The sequence below is a fragment of the Narcine bancroftii genome, chromosome 3, assembly GCF_036971445.1.
Source record: "Narcine bancroftii isolate sNarBan1 chromosome 3, sNarBan1.hap1, whole genome shotgun sequence".
NCBI classification, from domain to species: domain Eukaryota; kingdom Metazoa; phylum Chordata; class Chondrichthyes; order Torpediniformes; family Narcinidae; genus Narcine; species Narcine bancroftii.
Genome location: NC_091471.1, coordinates 173,076,499 through 173,099,939, shown reverse-complemented (window position 1 = coordinate 173,099,939; position 23,441 = coordinate 173,076,499). Strand labels below are relative to the sequence as shown.

Genomic DNA, 23,441 nt, shown 5'->3' with positions numbered 1-23,441 from the left:
GAGCTGTGATCTGACACTTAACTATTGTTGCTTTCTTTCAGTATGAAAAAATTTACAACGTTGACCTCATTATGAAACTAACTGGATCTTTGAATGAAGCAATTATTTTCATGACTACAGGACAGACAGGACCTTTTTCCTGGGATGACAGTAGCAATTGCCAGAAGATGTCTGTATAAGGTGAGGCAAGGAAAGTTTAGAGGAGATGTCAGGGCTAGGTTTTTTACCCAAAGTAGTGGGTGCCTGGAATGCATTGTTAGAGATGGTGGTCGAGGTTGGTACAATAGAGGCACTTAAAAGACTCTTTGACAAGTACATGGATGCAAGAAAAATAGAAAATTATGAGTGTAAGGACGGTTTAGATTGTTCGGTCGGTTTATATAGGTCGGCACAACCTCGTGGGCTGAAGGCCTGTACAGTGATGTAATGATCTATGTTCTAAAGCATGATAGATACAGAAAAAGTCATTTTGGAACATGCTGATGTGTAGGCATGCAGTTGTGCTGGTAGGGTAAATCAATGCAAGGGCATCATCTTTTACCAGCTAATGTAGTGCTGCACTGGTGTGATAGGGTCTAAGATTGCTAAAATTGCAAAGCTTGGAATTTCTTTCCATTTAGAACATTAATTAACAAAAATCTGATTTGTTTCATGAATTCTGTTGTCAATAACTTTTTGTCCCCAGTTTATTTAAATAAATGAATTTAAATTTGCAAACAGCAGGATTTGAACTCTAGATTATTAGTCCAATGCTCTGGACTACCAGTTTACTGATATAACCAGCACAACACCATACTTGATAGTGCCTGACCAGTCCTGAGGCAACATAAAGATAATTAGCCATAATATGGAAACTTAGTCAGAAATAAATTTGGCGATTGAGTTTAACATCAACTTGAACATTTTGCAAGTGGTAGAAATCTGAAACAGAAACAAAAATGGTGGAAAAAGTGAATCAGTCAGCATCTGTGTTTTTCTGGCAATTGAGTTTAACTGCCATTTCTGTGAAGACCAGTCAACCTTCTATGAACAGTAATTGAAAGTCATTTGTTTATGTGACCTATGTGAAAATGCTGCATTAGACATTATGCAGTAAAATAGTAATCTAGTACTTAAAATATGAAATAGTGGACACTGCCTGAACCTTGCTTTGTTGCCTTCCTACACATGCTCTTTTTCCACTTAGTTTTTCTGATAGAATCTGATTTTAAAAGCTCTTGAAGCAAAGATTAAAAAGAATTGTTTGGAAAAATCAATGCCAGGGAACAATTTACAAACTCTAATTGTGTTTTCCTCAACATAATTCCCTTTCGTCTGCCCACTATTTAAATGAATGTTGGCAAATAAATTATCCAACCTGACTTTTACTGCTGCACTCACAAAAGTTAAAGAAGCATTTTGAAAAATAATGGTAGGATAAAGACAATTAGATGCTGTAAGTTATTTCCTGATCATTGGTTTCTTACTGAGCATAATCTTTCTGTAGGTTCAGTTCTTAAAAATTTGGATTTGAAAATGAAAACAGAAACCAGACTTAAAATTGAGGCTGATGATTTCAAAGCAATTCAATGAGCGTCCATAATATTCATACTGTCTGCCTGGAAAGTATTGACAATGCCAAATTCCCACTTGACAGGAGGCTGTGGTAATAGTAGAGAAAATCTAATGAATATTGCATAAGTACCAAATTTTAAGAAATTATAATGAGTGTCTCTTTATCGGGAGAGTGGAGAAACTATTCTTGTCATGAAATATTCAGCATTTTCTTTTGTGAAATCTTCACTCTGTGAAATCACATCAATTCATTGATTTTGATGAATTTGCAACAATTGAAACATCAGTTTAAATATTTAACTGTCAGAAACAAAGTTGAAAAACTTGCATTGGCTCCAAGTATGTATTACTTCTTTCTAGACAAATAGCATATATTTTATTGTTACTGACTTTACTTCACTGTTCACTCCCTTTCTGACCTTTCTGTCCAAGGTGAGCTCTCCCATCCTATTACAACAAAGCCCAACACAAGCTTAAGAAAATCACCTCATCTTCCTCCTGGGCTCATTATAACCTGAAGGATTCAATATGAATTTCTGCAACTTTAAGAAACTCACTCTTCCTTTCCAGTCTGTATCTGAGTTGGTCATTTCTGTCAATTGTCATTTTTCTTTTCCATTTTTATGGTTTAACATGCTGGTCATATCTCTCAGGCTTACAATTACACAAAGAACAGTACAGCACAGGAAGAGGCCCTTCAGCCCACAGTGACTATGCTGACCAAGATGCTAACTGAAACTAATTTCATCTCCCTGTCTAAATGTTGTTTTACCCTTTGGACTCTGGCCATTTTAATTTTATCATAATATATACTCCAGACAGGATCCATTTTGCTGTGTTTTTACTACAATCACATTGGCCGCATATAAAACTGGGTCACAGACTATATGTTCTTGTGATTGCCCTGGAAAACTGGGACATGGAGTCCAAAGATTAACTCTTGCTATTGTATTTGCTTCTACCACTTTGCTTTGCAACACTTTCCAGTCACCTACCATAGTCTGTGTAAAACAACTTGCCTTGTTCATCTCCTCATCTCCTTTAAACTTCTTGTCTCTCACTTTAAATCTATGGCTTTTAAAATTTTCATTTTAATTTTTTTTATATAATTTGCAGCATCTCTCATTACTCAAGGTTCCCAATCCTTGCCATCCTTGCTTTTCTTCCTCGCAGGAACACATCATTCTGGAATCCTGACCAGCTGATCTTTAACAACTCCTGCATGTTGGATAGGGACTTGCTCAATGGCCATTGGTCCCAATTTACACTTACAAGTATCTGCCTAACACTATTGTGATTAGCCTTTCACCAATTTAAGCTTGATTCCTAGAAGTTCAGTGTTTTTCTTATCCAAAACTACATGAAAATTTACGGTTACTCCTCCCAAAATGCTCTCCCTTTGAAATTTCAGTTTTTGTACAAACACAATGAAATACTGGAGGAACTCAGCTGGTCTTTTCTGATCTAAAGCAGACAAAAATATATTGCTGACAATTTGCACCTGAGCCTTTCTTCAAGGAATAAGCACTAAAGGTGTTAATTGTATATGATAAGGGACAAGGTAAGAATGAATCATGTTTGTGCAAAAGGAGATGGAATGGAGAGACAGAGATAGGGGGAAGAAGTTGTTGGGGGAGGGTTTATCAAAAGCCAAAGAAGACTCGAGGAGAGGGACTGAGCATTTACATAAATGGCTGCCCATTTCAATTGTTTATCCCATTCCCTTCCGGATATCACTGTCCATGGACTCATGCACTGCCAGACTGAGACCACCCATAAATTGGAGGAACAACACCTCATCTCCCAAGTGGGCACCCTCCAACTAGATGACATTAATATTGATTTCTCTGACTTGTGTTAAACACCACCCCCCCCCTTCCCCTGTCACCTTTTCCTTATCTCTATCTCTCTATTCCATTTCCTTTTGCACAAACATAAATTCTTACCCCGTCCCTTATATTCAGTTAACAGCTTTTGTTGGTCTGGATTCCTCCCCCATTGTTTGAATTCTGAGATTTTCTACTTTTGGCTTATTTTGCTTATTCCTTGAAGAAGGGCTCAGGCCCAAAATGATGGCAGTATATCTTTGTTTCCTGTAGACGCTGAAAAGACTGGCTGAGTTCTTCCAGCATTTTGGTGTGTTTTTACTACAATCATAGTATCTGCTCCTGTTTCATTCCGATTACTTGACAAGCCTTATAGAAGACAATACAAGGTCTACTATGACCCCTTTGATTAACACCATATTGTGTCCAAAAACCTTCCTAGAGGTACATAACAAATTCTGCCTGATCTAAGCCTCAGACACTAAGGAACTCCTGGTCAATATTGGAAGAATTAAAGACACCCATTGCAGCAACCTGTCCTTCCCATAATCCACTCATATATCGATTCCTCTATCTCCTGCTGGTTATTATGGGTAGCCCTTTCATATTATTTGCACTTTTCTTACTTCTGCGCCCTGCCTCACCGGATGAACTTTCCAGAATGGCCTCTCCAAGTTCCAGATCAATAGCACAACTCCCCCATCACACATTTTCAGCCCTCTCTATTGTTTCTGAAGCAACTGAATTCTAGGTCTTTCAGCTGTGAGAAATTATTTGCAACAAATTTCACAGACAAAGAATAGGAATCTCATTCTAACTGCAATTCCTTCAGCTACATTAACTCATATGGTCTCACACTATCGGAGATATTCCATTTGTTCTACCCAATCCCCCCCCCCTAATGTTTCTTGTTTCTGAAAACCAATTTGCTTTCTCTATTGCACAGTTCTAAAGAAGGGCCTGAGATGTTAATTATTTTTTCAATGGATGCTGCCTATTCTGCCATGGTTCCAACCTTCTCTGTCTTTATTTCAGATTTTCAGCCACTGTAGTTATTTTCAGTTTTGGATGAGCAGAATCAGATGTAGAATGATACTGTGGAGGCAGAACCCAAGAAACATGTCACACAGGTGAAAGCTGTGGATGGATCTGTGGAAAAGGAAAGGGAAAAGAGAGAAACAGGGTTTAAGGAATGGGGTGCAAAGTCAATCATAGTGTGAAATGAAAGGCAAATGGAGAAGTTGCAGAAACAGCAAAGAGGAAACTGTCCAACTGAGGTCATTGTACCCAGTCACATACCAAAATATGTTGAATAGTGATTAGATTTTGTTTTAAAATGTATGTAGACTGATTTTTTTCACACGTAGTAGGTGTCACAAAGGGTATGATGATCCAGATCTTATGATACAAATGTATTTAACATTAGAAGGAATATTTTATGAATGCAATGATTGCAGAGAAAATGCCAGCCCAAATATGTGTGAGGTGTCTTTGATGAAGTGACTTATTGAAATTATTGATACATAAAGTAAAGACTTCAGAGATGCTCACTAGGGTTGGATTATTTGAAATTGATAGCATATTGCTTTTAAAGCAGAATAATATGATATATGTATAAGCTACATTCATTTCGTATATTTAAGTTTATTTGACACAAAAAACCTCATGCAGTGAGAAGGGTTCTTCTGCAAACAAACTAGTAGGTGATTTCTAATGCTCGTACACTGACAAAAGACAAAGGAGGAAAAACCCAACACCCAACCCCAACCAACCAATTTTCCCTTGCAACCGCTGCAACCGTGTCTGCCTGTCCCGCATCGGACTTGCCAGCCACAAACGAGCCTGCAGCTGACGTGGACATTACCCCTCCATAAATCTTCGTCCCCGAAGCCAAGCCAAAGAGAGAGAGAGAAAGAGACAGCCATGTAAAGAGAATAATTTTACAGGATATAGGAGCCTGATAGCATTGTTATGGAATTCATTCAGGAGCAGGGAAGGAACTGTTTTAAGCCTATTAGTGCACATTTTCATATTTTCATAGTTGTGAGCCTTCTTACTGATGGGAGAGGAGAGGGTGCCTGGGGTGTGATGGGTCTTTCAGGATTTTGACTGACTTTCTTAGGCAGTGGGTGACGTTGATGAAATCTGTGGAGGGGACTGCCTTATGCAGCTTTTTCCGATCTTGAGCAGTGCAGCTCCCGTAGCATGCTGTGATCCCTCCAGCAAGTATACTTTCAGTAGAGCATCCATAGAAGTTGTTGATGGATGGGGGAGACATGCTGAACCTCCTTAGTTTTTTAATATAGAGAGGCATTGGAACACTTTCTTGGATACCACGTCAATATACTTCCCCCAGATCAGGTAAATGGAGATAATTATTCCTTACAAATAAAGTGTCTATTCTTTCAGCTTCAATGCCATTAATGTGGATAGGGTGTGAACTTTGCCTCCTCTCTTAATGTCAATGATATAACCATATAACAATTATAGTACGGAAACAGGCCATCTCGGCCTCTCTAGTCTGCACCGATTTAAGAGAACTCCACTAGTTCGACCAACCCACTCCCTGTCCATGACTCTCCAATCCCCTTACATCCATGCACTCATCCAACCTTCTCTTAAATGACAAAATTGACCCTGCTGCAACCACCTCTTCCAGAAGGTCTTTCCACTCAGCCACCCCTCTCTGACCATCTCCTTTATTTTATTGACATTGAGAGAGAGGTTGTTACCTTGGCATCTTGCCACTGGACTTGCAATCTCTTTTCTGTATTCACCGCATCTTTTTTTGACACCTGGCCCACTGCTGTAGTAATGCAGGCAAACCTGAAAATAGAGTTGGAATGGTATTTGTAATTGTGGGTGTGGAGGGAGAATGCTGTTATAACAGACACTGTTGTTTAGTTAGATAATACTGTTTCCAGTAGCTCCTTCTCTATTTGTTTATGCTCAGAGAAAGCAAAAAGATCCATAGGCAATATAGCCTCAAGTGAGACTTTGCACTGGACCTCCTTCCTGCCCTCCAGCCATCTCAGGGTTTATTGCAGCTAAGATTAGAGACCCTCTTGACTCAGACAGAGTTAGACTTTATAATGGAGATACACTTTTGATTTATAACTTTGAGATTACTCTTACCTGCTGAGCAGCCCCATCTCACTCTTCTCTTCCAAACCTGGCATGGCCTATTAAGAGCTGCCTGCCCTTTAATGTCTTTTTGACTGCCATCCTTCTATTAACTTTCTGCCATTATAAGCAAAGACCTTGCAGACCTTGCTTATTATGTGAACAGGTCAGCCTCTGGAGATAGTGTACCAGTGAACATTCCCAGAAAGGGGAACGTTATACTGGCGATGATCAGACTGGGGGTGGGGGGACCTCTTGTGACAACTGTAATCAAAGGGAACAGAATGGTGGGGTGGGGGGGGGGGGAGAGGGAAACAGTTGAAGCTAACTTTTATAAAATGAGGGTTAATACAACTTTGATAGATTATTTGAATTATGATTAGCTCTCTGAGCGATATGCTTTTTAAAAAGATACATAATTCGTTAACTGATCTACTGAGGACACGATTTTAACTCCTGGTGAGGATTGGTAGTGGAATTGGTCTTGACAGTCCAGTCTTTGCAGAAAATATTCAAATCCGATGAAAGCACACATTTGAGCAATTGAGCCAACTGTGCATCCAGTCACATTCTAGCTTAGAAACACGTGGTTCAGTGACAAAAGGAATAGTCTCTTATCATTTATTTTTATCTATTAACACTATGAATTTCCTGCCATTCCATCGTACCTATGATCTCTTTTTATCTTGAATCCATACAATTTCAGTGTTTTTGATCATTCAATAAATTGAACATAGTATTCAATAGGTTCCAGTGAAAGGACGTGCATTTGTATAGCTTCTTCAAAGTTTTGAGATTGAGATAAATACGTTTTTGGTTGAAATATAAACATTGATTGGGATATCTTCAAAATTCCATGTGTTTATTTTTCCAAAGTGTGCCTTGGTTCTTTAATGTCCAAATGAGAATAGATACATAGTCTGATTATTGAGATCCTATTTGCAAAACAGTGGTGCAACTCTTCCTCAACATTGTATTGGAATGCTTTTTTTATAATCTGTGCTCGGGTCCAGAAACTTAAAGCATAATCTTTTAACCTAGGGACCAAAGTCTCTATGATGCATCAATGATGTGGCATTGTTACAGCTAAGGCTATCATAATAAATCTTTTTTGTGCTTCATCCAAATCGAGTCCAAGTTCTTTACTTCTTATGTTACTTAGAAGAAAGATCTCTGAATTTTTTGGTATGTTGCTTTCTGTGATTTTATTTAATACCTGGTTTAGATCTTCCCAAAACCTTTCCACTTTCTCACATGCCCAAATTGCATGTACTGTTGTTCCCGTTTCCTTCTTACACCGAAAACATCTGCCTGATACTGTTGGGTCCCATTTATTTACCTTTTGGGGCGTGGGATATAGCCTGAGTAACCAATGATATTGTATCATGCGTAACCTCGTGTTTATTGTATTTCTCATCGTTCCGGAGCATAGCTTTTCCCATGTTTCATTCTTTATCTTTATGTTTAGATCTTGTTCCCATTTTTGTTTGGGTTTACATCTTGTTTCCTCGTTCTCTTTCTCTTGCAGTTTGATGTACATGTTTGTTATAAATCTTTTAATTATCACTGTAGCAAAAAAATGTGTTATATCAACCTGGAAATTAGAAGATAGCCTGAGAATACAGCAATGGTACATAGAAATGAATAAATGTATTCCATTGGAAAAAATAACATATAATTTAAGAAATAACATCACAGTATTCGAACAAATTTGGGAACCGTACATGGAACACAACAGAGAACTCCTACCACGGACCTCCACTGCCTAAAATGACAGAAGGAGAAGAAGACGAAATGAACTGACCCAGTATGTAAAAGTAGAAGACACAAATTTCTTGTTTATTTTCATTGTGTGATGACATTGTTTAATGGGTTTAATGTATTGTATATGTTGAATGTTGAGTGAGTGGGGAGGGGGGGGTGAAGGAGGGAGGGAAGGGAGGGGGGAAAAGGGGAGAAAATTACACTGTGTATATTCAAGAGGGAAATGTTTGTGTGTACTTTGGTCAGTATGGTTCATAGCGTGAAAAATTTAAAAAAAATAAAAAAATGACGTGGCATTGTGAAACATCATGTGTCAAGTAGTTTTTTGGAAAGGTTTCCATCTATTTTAAGGGTTTTGGTAACACCTTCAACTCAGAGAATCTGCCATAAGCACCTCCCATCTCCTTCTCCAGCTGCATTGTTGACACAGAGGTGGATTTGGCCTCTATGGCTCTTGCACATTCCTGGAAGCTGATGCATACCTCTTAAGGTCTCCCATCTTGAAACACTCCCGGTTCAAGGCCTCCCTCAAGGACTTGAGTTTTAAAATATAGGTTGACTTTTCAGAGAAGAAATGAAGGGACACAAAACACAAGAAAAAAGAGTAGGAGTAGACAGGCTGGCTCTACCAGTCCTCTGCTCCATTCAATATGATCATGGGTGATCTAGCCTAGACCTCAACCTCTTCTCTCTACCAGCGAGTATGGCATGATGTGACATGCCTTCTTTTAGGTGAGACAATTAAACCAAGGACCTATAAGATTTCAATGTATGCATCATAAGGGCATTCAGATCATCAGATCCATGTCAATTCTCTGAACTGTCCCATTTTCCATTTATTAACATAACTTATTCTCTTTCATGTGCTCATCAACTCTATGGAGGCAGTCCTTGAGTATATTTAATGCTAAGATAGATAGATTTTTAATCAATAAAAAATCAAGGTTTAAAGAGAGGAAAGTGGACCTGACGAGTATCAGATCATCTGTGCTCCCATTGATTGTATAGCAGGGTTGAGGGGATTGAGTACCCACTGCTTTTGGCACTAATTCAGAATGAAGAGATGGCCACAGTGCTAAGAAGATGAGACATTTTGTCAAGAGAAAGGGAATTAAGAGTGATATGAAGAAAGACTTTTTTACATTTCATGTGTTTAGAATCAGGAATGTACTGCCTGCAGATGATGTAGATGCAGAGACCAGTGTGCTCTATAGAGGGAAATAGACAAATAAATGGTGAGGAAAACTTTGCAAAACCACAAAGAAGGAACATTTTTGGATATGGGTGATATTTTTCCTAGGGCAATAATAACAAATGCCAGAGGATATTGGTTTAATGTGAGTGGAAGAAAGTTCAGGGGAGATGTCAGAGGTAGGTGTTTATACTCTGAGGGTGGTGGGTGCCTGGAATATATTGCTGGAAGTGGTGGTGGAGATTGGTCCAATAGGGACATTCAAAAGACTCTTAGATAGGCAATGGATGTTAGAAAAATTGAGGGTAATGGGTGTGCAGTAGGTTTTCATGGGTTGGCTTAATATCCTGGGCTGAAGGGCATGTACTGTGCTGTAATGTTCTATCTTCTAAGTGTGACTCATAGGCAATCATAGGCAAGAAAGACCCAATGAATTTTATAAATTGGGTGACCTGAACCAGCAATAATGCCAATCATTTCCAGACCACCAAATATATAAATATAAATCTGCAGTGATTTGGGATTTGTGGCATGCTGCTAAATTGTCAATAATGTTGTGAAGCTTCAAAGTTAACCAAGCAGATTGTATATATTATAAATGCCTTCTGATTAGATCATGAAGAAAATTAACACAAACAATGCTCATTCAATTCAGTTAATTAAATAAAATATTGTAACAATGCTCATTCAATTCAGTTAATTAAATAAAATATTGTAAAAAGAGCTGGTATGATGAGAATGGATTATGGTCAAATCCATCCAATTCACCAAAGATCTTGAAATTTACTGTTTAAACCCAATCTGGATTCAACATGATTCTAGTCAATGGTCAATGATTTGTATTAAACTGCCACACTGAATACCATCTGTCCTACTGACCTTCCATCAGTACATCAGTACCTTCCAACTTTGTACCATCAGTACAAAATGTCCGGTAGTCAAAGTGGTGGCTTGCCACCATCTATGACGTCGGTGTGTATAGGCACTGAATACCAATATTGCCAGCAATGCAACCTTCCCACTATTTTACAGATAACTGATGACTGGCCAGTCTCTCTGGTATTACTGATATGAAACTATATACTGTGTTAAACAAAAACAATGCCTCTTTGCCAGATGAAACTGATGCATTTTGTATTACTTATAACTGGGGATATTTTTAACTGTAGTTGATTAGAAAAAAAAATAAGGAGATGATCCACAAGGAATTGACCTGGAGAGTATGTCATTTGTAGAACTTGCCTTGGGAATTATCTTTCACTTCATCTACAGACAGCCTATCTGGGAAATCTATAGAAATTAGACAAAGATGGGAAATTGAACAGAAATACCCAGAGGGGTAAGCGAACACTCAAGGCAAATTATTTTCAGGACATTCCTTCCTTGTGCAGGGTCATTTTTGCATTGGCTCAAAGCAAAGGGAACTGCGGAAAAGTAGCTTTGCTTCAGGTTTTGAAAAACTAATGTGAGAGCAAACTCCACCGAGTCATCCAGTGAGGATAGGTTTACTGGAGGCTCGACTTGGATTCCAAAAACACGCCTCCCTGGATATAGTTATTCAGATTGCACCAACTAATTCTGCACAAAATAAAATTATGTCAGCAGATGGCTTTTATTGCAACAATTCATTCACCAGTCACTGAAATTATTTTTAATAATCAAGAGGTACTTTTTCACATATAGAAGAATTGCAATTTGTTGCTCTTACTCCATAAAACTTTTGATAATGCAATGTTGTTAAACAGGGTTAAAAGGATAAAAACAATTAAGGGTCTAATCAAATGGCAGAATAACTTTGAGGAGATGCATGGTCCTAATTCTACTTTACTTTCTTCGAGGAAATGTTGTCTACAGGAAGATGTTTCACAATGCCTGATATATTTTAGAAATTAAACAGCTTTTTTTTAATGTTTGGTATTTTTAACATTTTCTAATTTGTCTCAGCTTGGATCAGTAAGTAGAATGCTGAATCAGAAGGTATGGGTTCAAATTCTATTCCTGACGAGTAACAATGGAGCACTACAGAGCTGAAGCTGCCAAATTTTGGGTAAGATGTTACACTGAAATATTACCTGCTCTCTCATTTGGAGGTTAAATATTGTGGGGGATCTTTTAAAGATTATATAAATCATAAAGAATTTTAAAGGTTCACAGAGGGTCCTCTTCACTCCATTGGATGAAATATACAGTGTTCCTCAGTCAACGTTACAAAAATAAATTTCAATTCATTGTCACATTTGTTAGTGAGATGTTGGTGTTTAAGAATTGTTGCTGTGTTTATAAAATGCTCCTTTAACAGTGAAGCCCTTCAGAATGACAACTGCAAATCTTCCTTCTAATGGCTAGATTTTTATATTAACAACCCATTTTACAGAAACTGATAGACCAAATAATAATTTGTAGATAAATCAACTGGGGCAGATTTACCACACTTCTTAAAATTATTGTATTCAGTAGATCATCTTAGTGTACTTTAATATATTTGTGGACTTAAAAAAGTGAAAATAAAGGTGATGAACTGTTAACAATTAAGGGCTCAGGCCTGAAGCATTGGTTATATATCTTTACCTCTAATGGATACTGCAAGACCTGTTAAGTTCCTCCAGTTATTTTGTATTTTTGCTAAAAGTGTCTGGTTGTCATCCTGGCTTAAAGAGCATCCATCATGACGTTTCCCAAGAAGTGCATGGTGAACTGCCTCAATGACTGTCTTCTACTGTGATGAAAGCCTTTGATAGGCTGATCATGGTCAGAATTAACATGTTGTTAAGCAAAGGACTGGATTCACTGTAATTCGTCTATCATCACAATCGCTCCACAGCATATGCACTATCTTTGGATCTTCATTCAGCTCTGGATCACCTTGAAAACAGGAACTCATACATGCAGCTGATCTTTACCAACTACAGCTCAGCCTTCAATACCATTATTCCCACAGTGCTGGTCAAGAAACTACAAACTCTGGGCCTCTGCACCCCCCTCTGCAACTGGATTCTTGACTTCCTCATTGGAAGACCACAGTCAGTATGAATTGGAAACAATGCCTCCTCCTCTCTGATCTTCAACACAGGCACACCTTAAGGATGTGTGCTTAGCCCACTGCTCTAGTCATTATACACCCATGACTGTGTGACCAGGCACAATTCCAATGTTATCTACAAATTTGCCGATGACACCACAGTTGTGGGCAGAAGCACAAACGGCAATGAGGAAGTGTACACAAGGGAGATAGATCAGCTATTTGAGTGCTATCATGCCTATAATCTTGCACGCAATTTCAGCAAAGCCAAGGAGATGATTGTGGACTTCAGGAGAAAGTTAGGGGAACATGACCCAGTCGTCATCGAAGGCTCAGTAGAGGAGAAGGTCAAGAACTTCAAATTCCTGGGTGTCATCATCTCTGACAATCTGTCCTGGAACCTCCATGTTGATGCAATCATGAAGAAGGCTCACCAGCGGCTATAATTTGTGAGGTCTTTCAGGAGATTCGGTATGTCACTGAAGACTGTTTGTATCGCCATCTGGTATGGAGACGTCAACTCTCAGGACAAAAACAAAACTGTTAACTTGGCCTGCAACATCACAGGCAAAAAACTTCACTCCATTGAGGACATATACATGAGACATTGTCTTAAAAAAGCAGCTTCTATCCTCAAAGACCCCCACCAGCCAGGCCATGCCCTCTTCACTCTATTACCATTAGGAAGGAGGTACAGGAGCCTAAAGATGAGCACTCAGTGGCACAAGGGCATCTTGCTGCCATCAGATTCATGAATGATCAATAAACTTACCTTTAGTGCACTATTTTTTTTAATTTATTGTTGTACGGTAGTTTAAATGAATATATGCACTCTGATATTGCTACAAAACACTGAATTTTGTGACTTGTTCATGACAATAAATTCTGATTCTGATTCTGAAGGTGAAGGTTAGATCTGGAGAAAGATAAGTCTGGGCCTCAGGTTGAGATTCTAAATTGGAGAAAGGCCAATTTTGAGGAAATGAGAAAGGATCTAGAATGCATGGATTGGGATAAATTGTTTTTGGGCAAGAATGTGCGAGGCAAATGGAAGACATTCAAAGATGAAATTTTGAGAGTACAGAGTTTGTATGTTGCTGTCAGGATTAAAGGCAAGGTGAGCAGGTATAGGGAACCTTGGTTTTCAAGGTATATTGGGGATCTGGTTTGAAAGAAGAGAGGGGTGTATAGGTATAGGCAAATGCATGAAAAACCTGAAGAAAGAAATCAGAAAGGCTAAAAGAAGACATGAGGTTGCTTTGGAAGACAACGTGAAGGAAATTCCTAAGGGTTTCTACAGGTACATTAAGATCAAAAGGATAGTAAGGGACAAAATTGGTCGCCTTGAAGATCACAGTGGTTGGCTATGTATGGAGCCAAATGAGACAGGGGAGATTTTAATTTTTTTTTAATCAGGAAACTGGTACAGAGTTGAGGGAAGTAAGGAAAACAAGCAGTGTGATCATGGAACCAACACAGATTAAAAAGGAGGAGGTGCTTGTTTTATTAAAGAAAATAAAGGTGGATAAATCCCCAGAGCCTGAGAAGATATTCCATTGAGGGATGCTAGTGTAGAAATTACAGGGGGTTTGGCAGAAATTTTTTAAATGTCCTTAGACATGGGAGTCGTGCTAGAGCAGGGGTGTCAAACTCAAATTCACAGAGGGCCAAAATTAAAAACTTGGACTAAGTCGTGGGCCAAACTAAATATTTATTTAAAAATTTCAACAACATTTGCATGTTTTCTCTTCTTTCAACATATGTAATGTTAAACTTTTTCTTATTAAAATAAATGTTTAATAATAGTTTTGGTTAAACTCTTTCCAGAAGAAGCATTAACAAATGAGAAATAAAATATTCAATAAATAATATTTCTCTATAGCCTTTAAGCTCCTTTTAAATGTATTTTTTTTTCACAAGCTAACAAGTCAAAAAAATAACAACTTGCTTCAATGACAAACAGGTTTGTCTTTTAAAATGATGAACATATAGTCTGCCTCCCACCTGTCTTGAAAGGTCCTGTTTTCTGTCTTTCGTTTGGCCATTTTTTGTAAGGGGTTTATTACGTGTGAGTTCGGCGACAGGTCCCAGATGCTATTGAAAGTAAAGAGAGGAGGTGGGGGCGATTAGCGGGCTGACGGGCTGGTGCCAATGCATTTGCAAAGCATTCTGGGATTTGTAGTATTAGCTGTGCATGCGCTATACTGGCGCGGCGGCCAGCGGGCCAGCTCTCATACATATTTGATATGATCCTGCGGGCCAAATATAATTATATCATGGGCCAAATTTGGCCCGCGGGCCTGAGTTTGACATGTGTGTGCTAGAGGATTGGAGGATCACTTATGTTGTTTTGTTGTTTTAAAAAAAAAGCTCCAAACCCTGGAAATTATAGGCCAGTGAGCCTGACATCAGTTGTAAGTAAATTATTGGAAGATGTTCTCAGAGATCAGATGCACAACTATTTGGATAGCCAGAGACCAATTAGGAATAGTCAACATAGCTTTGTGTGTGGTTGGTCATGTTTAACCAATCTTATAGAGTTTTTCAATTAGGTTACCAGGAAGATTGATGAAGGAAAAGCTGTGGATGTTGTCTACATGGATTTTAGTAAGGCCTTTGACAAGATCCCACATAGGAAGTTAGTCAGAAAGGTTCAGAAGCTCAGTATTCATGGTGAGGTAGTAAATTGGATTCGACAGAAAAGCCAGAGGGTGGTGATGGATAATTGCTTCTCAGAATTGAAGCCTTTGACTAGTGGTGTGCCTCAGGGATTGGTGCTGGGACCATTGTTGTTTGTCATCTATATCAATGATCTGGATGATAATGTGGTAAATTGAATCAGCAAGTTTACAAATAACACAAAGTTTGGAGGTGTTGTGGACAGAGAGGAAGGTTTTCAAAGCTTGGAGAAAGATCTGGACCAGCTGGAACAGATGGCTGAAAATGGCAGATGGAATTTAATGGAGACAAGTGTGAAGTGTTGCATTTTGAAAGGACAAACCAAGAAAGGACGTACACGATAAATGGTAGGGCACTGAGGAGTTGGTGAAACAGAGGGATCTGGGAATACGGATAAATAATTCCCTGAAAGTGGTGTCACAGGTAGATAGGGTAATAAAAAGAGCTTTTGGCATAAATCAAAATATTGAGCGTGATAAATTTGTATAAGACATTGGTGAGGCCAAATCTGGAGTATTGAATGCAATTTTGGTCACATAACTACAGGAAAGGTATCAATAAGATTGAAAGAGTGCAGTGAAGATTTACTAGAATGTTGCCTGGATTTCAGGAACTGAGTTACAAGGAAAGGTTAAAAAGATTAGGAATTTATTCCCTGAATTGTAGAAGAATGAGGGGAGATTTGACAGAGGTATTTAAAATTAAGAAGGGTCTATACAGAGTAAATGTAGATGGACTTTTTCCACTGAGGTTAGATGAGATACAAACCAGAGACCATGAATTAAGGGTGAAAGGGGAAACGTTTAGGGGGTAATATAATAGGGAACTTCACACAGAGAGTGGTGGGAGTGTGGAATGAGCTGCCAGAAGAAGTGGTGAATGTGGGTTCAATTTTAAAATTTAAGAAGAATTTGGACCGGGAAATGGATGGGAGAGGTATGGAGGGCTATGGACTGGGTGCAAGTCATTGGAACAAGATTAAAAAAAAATGTTTCAGCACAGTCTAGAATGGCTGAAGGGGCCATTTTCTGTGTGTGATAGTACAGACCTATCACCAATGCATATAGTTACAGTATCTAGAATGTAATAACTGTGCTTACAGCGATTGGCTGAGAGCTTAGCCACGCCTACTATCTGGGCCTTAAAAGGTTGTGTCCCTAGCCAGGTCGGATCATTCTGGACTAGTCGGCCACCTGTGTAGAGCTCCTGTTTTTTGCTAATAAAAGCCTTGGTTTGGATCAACAAGTCTTTGGTTCTTTCGACGAGCTCTACACTGTGCTGTCAAGTTTGATGGTTTGATGGTTCTATGATTCCCTGGCTTTATGAAAATTCAGCTTCTATTCAGTATCCAACTCAAAGTCATTGCATACAGAAAGTAAGGGTTCTGAAATCATTTACATATATTTCCTGTGCAGATATTATAAATAATGATCTGAATGAAATAATCTCTACCAATTTTTTTCTTGGCAAATGGTTAACAATTGCATGTACTGTGTTGTTGCCTTTCATTAGTATTGACCTGCCCATGATAACTAATTGTAAGCTTTTGGTTTATCAGCTGTGAAACCTCAGTAAGTTAGAACTGGATGAGGAAGAGACATAGCTCTCTTGAGTGGTGTCTTTCAGCAGTTTTTAACCCAAGAGTAAGCCACAAATTCTTCACCAGAGAAGAAGACCACAGATGTTTTTGTGCACTTAGACTGTAAGTTAAACATTTGAATGAAATTATTTCAGTTTTTCACCGACAATGAACCAACAGATGGAATCAATAATCATGCCTGAGCTGTTCCCATGGAGAATGAAGTCAGACTCATTGGAGGGAACAGGCTTTTGTACCACTGCAATTTGACTTAGCACTGAGAGACTGCGGCAAAGGTGACATTTATTGTGGCTTTATGTTGCTGCTTCACGTTTTTTTTCTGCTTCAGCCTTCCCCAAGGAACTCCAATAAGAACAAATACAGGGCTGAATTTAGTCACTTGCAGTTGACAGTTCTAAAACCAGCAGGCATCCACTTGACCAGGATATTCTACAAATCAAAACATCAGATGCCGATGTAACAAATCTTCTGTTTCTTTAGGATTCACCATCAATTTGAGCATTAACATTCTTTATATCCTTGCTCCATGGCAGAGTGGACCTGTGTTTAAACAACAACCTCATCAACATTAAGTTGCTGATCCAATGGGAAAAGGTAATGCAGGTAAATTGTTTGACACAGTTGATTTGACCTTAATGTTATTAATTGCTTGTTTGCATTAGAAATACTTAATTTTTTTGAGAATTATTAAATCTTTTGTAATATTTTTGTAGATCTGCAACTAATCAGAGCTCAATCACCTCTGAAAATTTCTCTCAGAGACAGATATTCAACCCATCATATTTGGAAAATGTAAGCCTCTGTAGATAGGACCATCTGCAGCGATTCAAGGAAGCAGACCAACTTCAGGAAAGTCTGGCCCAGAGGCATCAGGAATTTTAATTTATATGAACTGCATCTCAAAAAATTGGATGGAATTAGCACAGAAGATAAATGGATCATAGGGTACATCTTCACTAGAAATTGATGAGATGGAGGCCAAAACATTTTCAAGAAGTATTGAAAGGCACAGTGCAATATGAATGAGCTGAGCAATGGAATTATATTTGGATTTCTTCAGCAATAAGCTTAGATAGATATTATAGGCTGAATTGAGCCTTCTCTGCTGTGATTATGGCTCGACAGAAATAACATGAAACTATTAGATAACAATCAAGACATTCAGTTGACTTTATCCTGAGCTAGAGAGGAAGAATTCTTCCATGACTAACCTGCTTCATCTTAATGTGGAAAGCAAGAAAACCCCAGAATGAAGGTTCTCACACCAGTGTACAAGAACACAAGACAATGGGAGCAGGATTTGGCTTCCTGGCCCCTCAAGCCTTCCACACCATTCAATAAATCATGGTTGATCCACGCTGGCACCCTTCGACATAATTTCCCCATAGCCCTCAATTCACCAAAGTTTCCAAAAATATTTATCTCCACCTTAAGTATCTTAAATGACCTAGCTTACAGAAGACTCAGGTTAGAGAATTCCAAAGATTCATTATCCTCTGCAAATGCAAATCTCCACTTTAAATAACAGTATTTATATTATGACTTCTCCTCCACTTCGGGCATTGCACTATGGTGCTGTTCCTACTTCAGCCCTTTCCAAGGCAAGGGCCATGAATGATTGCTGGATAAATGTGTGTGGCTTTTTTTTTTGTCAAGAAAGGAAAAGATGACAGTAATGAACTGGTCATATTTGTTAACTGTAATTAACTTTAACACTAGCCAATACACCTACTTCATAATATTTGGATATACATTTGACAAAAAGCCAAAGAAATCTGTGGGACTCTACCAGCTTCCACTGGGATAGATTCAGGATCTATCTATAATTCCACCTCATCATATAGGTCTGTGCTGGAACTGCTTCTAAGTATGTCATTCAGAAATACTCAGTCATTTCACACTTAACATTTCCAAAAATAGCTGAGAAAAAAATATTGACATCCTGTGCACATTTTCCTCTGTGATGTATTTAAGAAGTAATTTGGAATGTTATCAAGGTTTTTTTAAGCTATAAAGTGTAATGAGAAGAATGTTTTAAGATCCCCAATAAATTACTCTTTATTTTATTTTACTTATTATGTTTACAAGTGTAATAGCACTGATTTACCACACCTTACAAACAAATAAAAAATGCACTCACTGGTTTCTTTCAGCACACCATGAAGTCGACTTTCTTTAATTATTTACTAGACACATCATTGCATTCTTCAACTCCCCAAACACCCCCCCAACCAAACTCCTCTGACCTTCTCGATGGCTCGCTCTCATTCTCGTCCTCCTGCATCTGAGATCCATCAGCCGTACACTGACGCTTTACACACCCGCGCAGGTCTGCTGTTACTAACGCGTGTCGCACTACTTACATTATCAGCGGTAACCACCACCGCTCCTGACGGAGGTAAATACGCGACCAAGACAGTTCTCCCCTCAGTCTCTGAGCTATCCAAAGAGACGATTGAAACTGTCCCACTACAAAACAGTTTGGAGGGATGACTGTTCAGCCTGACCTCGTCCAAAAGTGCAAGGTAGGTGATGCATGGTCCGACTGGCGAGGGAGCACCTAGTCCTCTGATTCTGGCTCTGACAGAACATGGGCAGTTGATATACGCTGGCTTCAACCTGTTGATGGGCACTGTGTCAGCTTTTCCATGCCTGCCGATCACAGAAGTCTTCGGGTGGTGTTGTAAGACCTGAAAAGGACCATCGTAAACGGACTGAAGTGGTTTGCGAACAGCATCATGCCAAAGGAATGCATGAGTGCAGCATTGTACATCATGCAGGCGGTGATGCCTGGTATGTAGGAGTAGGTTGGAGTAATCTCATGTTTTCCTGAAGATGATCAACATAACCAGCCAGATCATAGAGCGTTGTGCTTGGAATTGGATTCACAAGCTCACCTGGCAAGGTAGGCATCGTGCCATATACTAGCTCTGCTGCTGAACATCCAAGATCTGCTTTAACAGCAGAACGCACTCCAAGGAGAACCATGGGCAGATGTTCACTCCATATAGATGCATAACCACCTGCTATTAAGGCTCCCTTCAATTGTCGATGGAAACGCTCAATGAGGCCATTGGCCAATAAGGGTAGTGTGAATACAGGTAGTACCCAGAAGATTAGTGAAAGCTCAGAACAACGCCAATTAGAACTGAGACCCTCGATCTGTTGTTGTAGTGACCGGAACACCGAAAGATGGAATTCTAATGATCCAAGAAAGCCCTAGTGACTGTCTCACTCTCCCGCAGAGGTGCTGGCCCGACGGGCCAAATGGCCTACTCCAGCTCCTATTGCCTATTGTCAGTGAATGCAATGACCTCCTGCCATCTGGTAGTCTAGTCTTAGCACACGAGCAGATAGATATATCCTCGAGGTGACAGAAGCAGGCCTACCAAATCAAGTTGCAGATGATAGAAAGTGGAATCTGGAACAACAAAATCTTCCTGCTTGGATTTCACATGTCTGGAGATTTTAGAGTGTTGGTCCTTGCCTATAATCCAAAAATTTCAGACTACTGGTGATGCCTCATCATTTTAAGGACTGTATTTCCAGTGCCAGCTAAAAGGGGTACTGATGCATTTTGACGACCCCCATCCCCGACTCATAGACATGAACGACGAGTTCTGGGAGGTCCTGTCCCCCCCCCTCCCACTTTTAGAGAAGCCAAATCACGCACCTGGAGACTGGACAGCGCTACCAACCTGCGGCCTGGCCACTCTATGGGTCCCCTCACCCCCGCTGTTCCAAAACCTAACCCCAGACTGTAGGCCAGTCACCACTAATAGAGTAGATGGTACAGCCTGGAGTCTATTACGACTGAGGTGGAACAGTTGCTGAGGGAGGGCAATAATAGAGCCCAGTTATAGTCCAAGGAGGGCACAGGTGCTAGTAGTAAAGGGGGCAGAGAAGAACCGGATGGTGATTGACTACAGTCAAACTATCAACCAGTTCACCCTATTGGACGCCTACCCCCTGCCCCGAATTGATGACATGGCGAATGAGATTGCAAATCTCAAGTCAGCATACCATCAGATCCCCATCTGCCCAAAAGGACCGCGGGTATTCCAAGGGGAAATGGATTGCATGGTGAATGACAATGGGTTAAAAGCCACTTGGCCATATGTGGCCATGACCAGAAAGAACATGACAACAACCTGCGGAGGTTCCTGACCACTGCAAAATCCCTCAATCACACATATAATCAGAAGAAGTGTGTATTCAGCATGGAGTGGCTGGCGATCCTGGGGTACGTGGTGAAGCATGGTGTGATTGCCACAACCCTGAGAGCATGCGCCCCCTCCTGGAATTACCTCTACCACCGAACCCCAAGGCTTTAAAAAGATGTTACTTAAAAAGGTATTACTCACAATGGGTCCCCAACTATGCCGACAAGGCCCAACCCCTGGTAAAAATCATGACCTTTCCCCCATCGCCTGAGGCCCATAAGGCTTTTGAGAGCATCAGGGATGAGATCATCAAGGTAGCAATGCATGTCATCGATGAGTTGGTCCCGTTCCAAGTGGAGAGCAATGCCTCTGACTTTGCCTAGGCCACTATGCTGAACCAGGCAGGCAGGCCAGTAGCATTTTTTTCCTGGACTTTCTAAGGCTCTGAATGCAGGCACTCAACCATTGAGAAGGAGACACAAGCCATAGTGGAGGCTGTGCACCACTGGAGGCACTACTTGGCTGGCAGACCATTCACCCTGCTGATAGACCAGAGAGGCGTGGCCTTTATATTTAATAACAAACAGTGGGGCAAAATTAAGAATGACAAGATCATGTGTTGGAGAATTGAGCTGTCCACATATAATTATTAGATCTTATACCAGCTGAGTAAGCTCAACAAGCTCCCCGACGCGCTGTCCAGGGGAACCTGCAGCAGGGTGCAAATAGATCTCCTCCACCCCCTCCACGATAGCCTCTGCCATGCTAGGGTCACAAGACTCTACCACTTCGTGAGGGCCCATAACCCCTACTCGGTGGAGGAAATCAGAGAACTGACATGCAATTGCCTGGTCTGTGCGGCATGCAAGCCACAGTTTTACAGGCCTGAAAGAGCTCACCTCATCAAGGCAACTCACCCCTTTGAACGCCTCTGCATAGACTTCAAGGGGCCCCTATTTCCTGAACATTGTGGATGAATACTCACGCTTCCCATTCGTTATTCCCTGCCTAGACACTCCGCACCATATTCACGCTGTTTGGGTACCCCGCGTACACCGCAGAGTGACTGGGATTCAGCATTCATGAGCGAGGAGTTGCGATGCTACTTCCTCTCCAGGGGCATAGTGACGAGTAGAACCACTAGCTACAACCCCCAAGGTAATGGCCAGGTAGAGAGGGAAAACAGCACCATTTGGAGGGCAATCCTGTTAGCCCTAAAGGCAAAAAGAATTAATGTGTCCCAGTGGCAAGAGGCACCTCTGGAAGTGCTGCATGCCACCAGGTCCCTACTCTGTACTGCTACAAGAAGGTCTGCTGAACAGTCTTGTAAATTGGGAATGTTGTATCAGTCAGGCTCGATAGAATTTTTCAGGGCACAAGGCCGCCAATTCCCAGGAGATTTTTTGGAACCAGATGCAGGCAGCAGTGCAGCTGCAGATCTGTGGACTACACCCAATTCTGACTTCACGATGTTAAGATGGTCCGGGGGTAATCTACAAGCCCGTGCTACCAACAAAGGACCTCGAGACTCTATATGCTGGGTTACTGTATGTTTAACGTCTGTATGATGATACGATGGGGTCACTAGGTGAGGGAAACACTTGAGCAAGGCTTGGAAAGGGCAGGAGCCAGGTTGAAGGCTCGTTAGGCAGCTGACGACATTGGAGGGACATAGAGTTATGCAACATGGTATTTTGCCAGATGAATCGAAAGTGTGAGAGATTCGAGAATTTACTAATGCCCCATGAAACATTGTTCTCCTTCTCTAGGAGGTTGGCATCAGGAACCATGCTGCTGGTCTAGCTTACAGCTCCTAGGCCAGTGCTCCTCCAGAAGGATGTTAGGACCCAAAAGGCAGAACCACTGGTGGTGGAATTGTACCTCCAACATGAGAACCCCCATGAGGTGCTGGTAAGGTACCTAGTTGAATGGGACGACACAGTGTCCATTCAGGACTTGGCATGAGCGGGAATCTCAGCGCGGGAGGTGTACCTGATAACCTTGCACAGAGACTAGCTGGCCCAGGGGACCACCCAGTTTGAGTACTTACAGATCCCACACACAGCACAGCTCCCCAAAAGATCTCCCCCTCCCCCCCTCCCCCAACTCCTACGGACCTGGGAGACACTGACATGGTTCAGCCCCCAACAGCCAGCCCAGTGACTGAGCCATCGGGCTACCGGAGCAAGAAGCACAGCCAGCAGGACTGCGGAGGTCCCAACGATGAGTATAACCACTGGAGAGACTAAACCTGTGAACATTACTGTGAAACTCATGGACTGTAAAGACAGTGCCCGCATCACCCCGCTGGACTCTTATCTAAAAAGGTGAGGTGAATGTGGTGGAATGTGGTATTGCGGGCATGTTCTCCACTGAACTGGGCAGGCTGGCCCACCTGCTGAACTGGTGCGGTAGCCTCTCCTCCTAAGACCCCTAATAAAGCCTGAGAGCCCTCATCTTCTCCCTCATACCTGCCCTTGGATTTGAGCCAGCAGTATGCTGAGGCATGCTTAGATCTTTA

At 40.7% G+C, this 23,441-nt stretch overlaps 1 long non-coding RNA gene across 2 annotated transcripts in view; it reads right to left on the bottom strand.

Moving 5' to 3' along the window:
• Positions 1-739: 739 nt before the first annotated feature.
• Positions 740-23,441, bottom strand: part of LOC138756296 (uncharacterized) — a 41,786-nt gene continuing 19,084 nt past the window's right edge. For both annotated transcript variants that reach the window (XR_011352962.1, XR_011352961.1), the window contains exons 2-3: positions 6,113-6,206; positions 740-921 (exon numbers count right to left, since the gene is read on the bottom strand). This is a non-coding gene — a long non-coding RNA (uncharacterized lncRNA). The remainder of the gene's footprint in view (positions 922-6,112; positions 6,207-23,441) is intronic.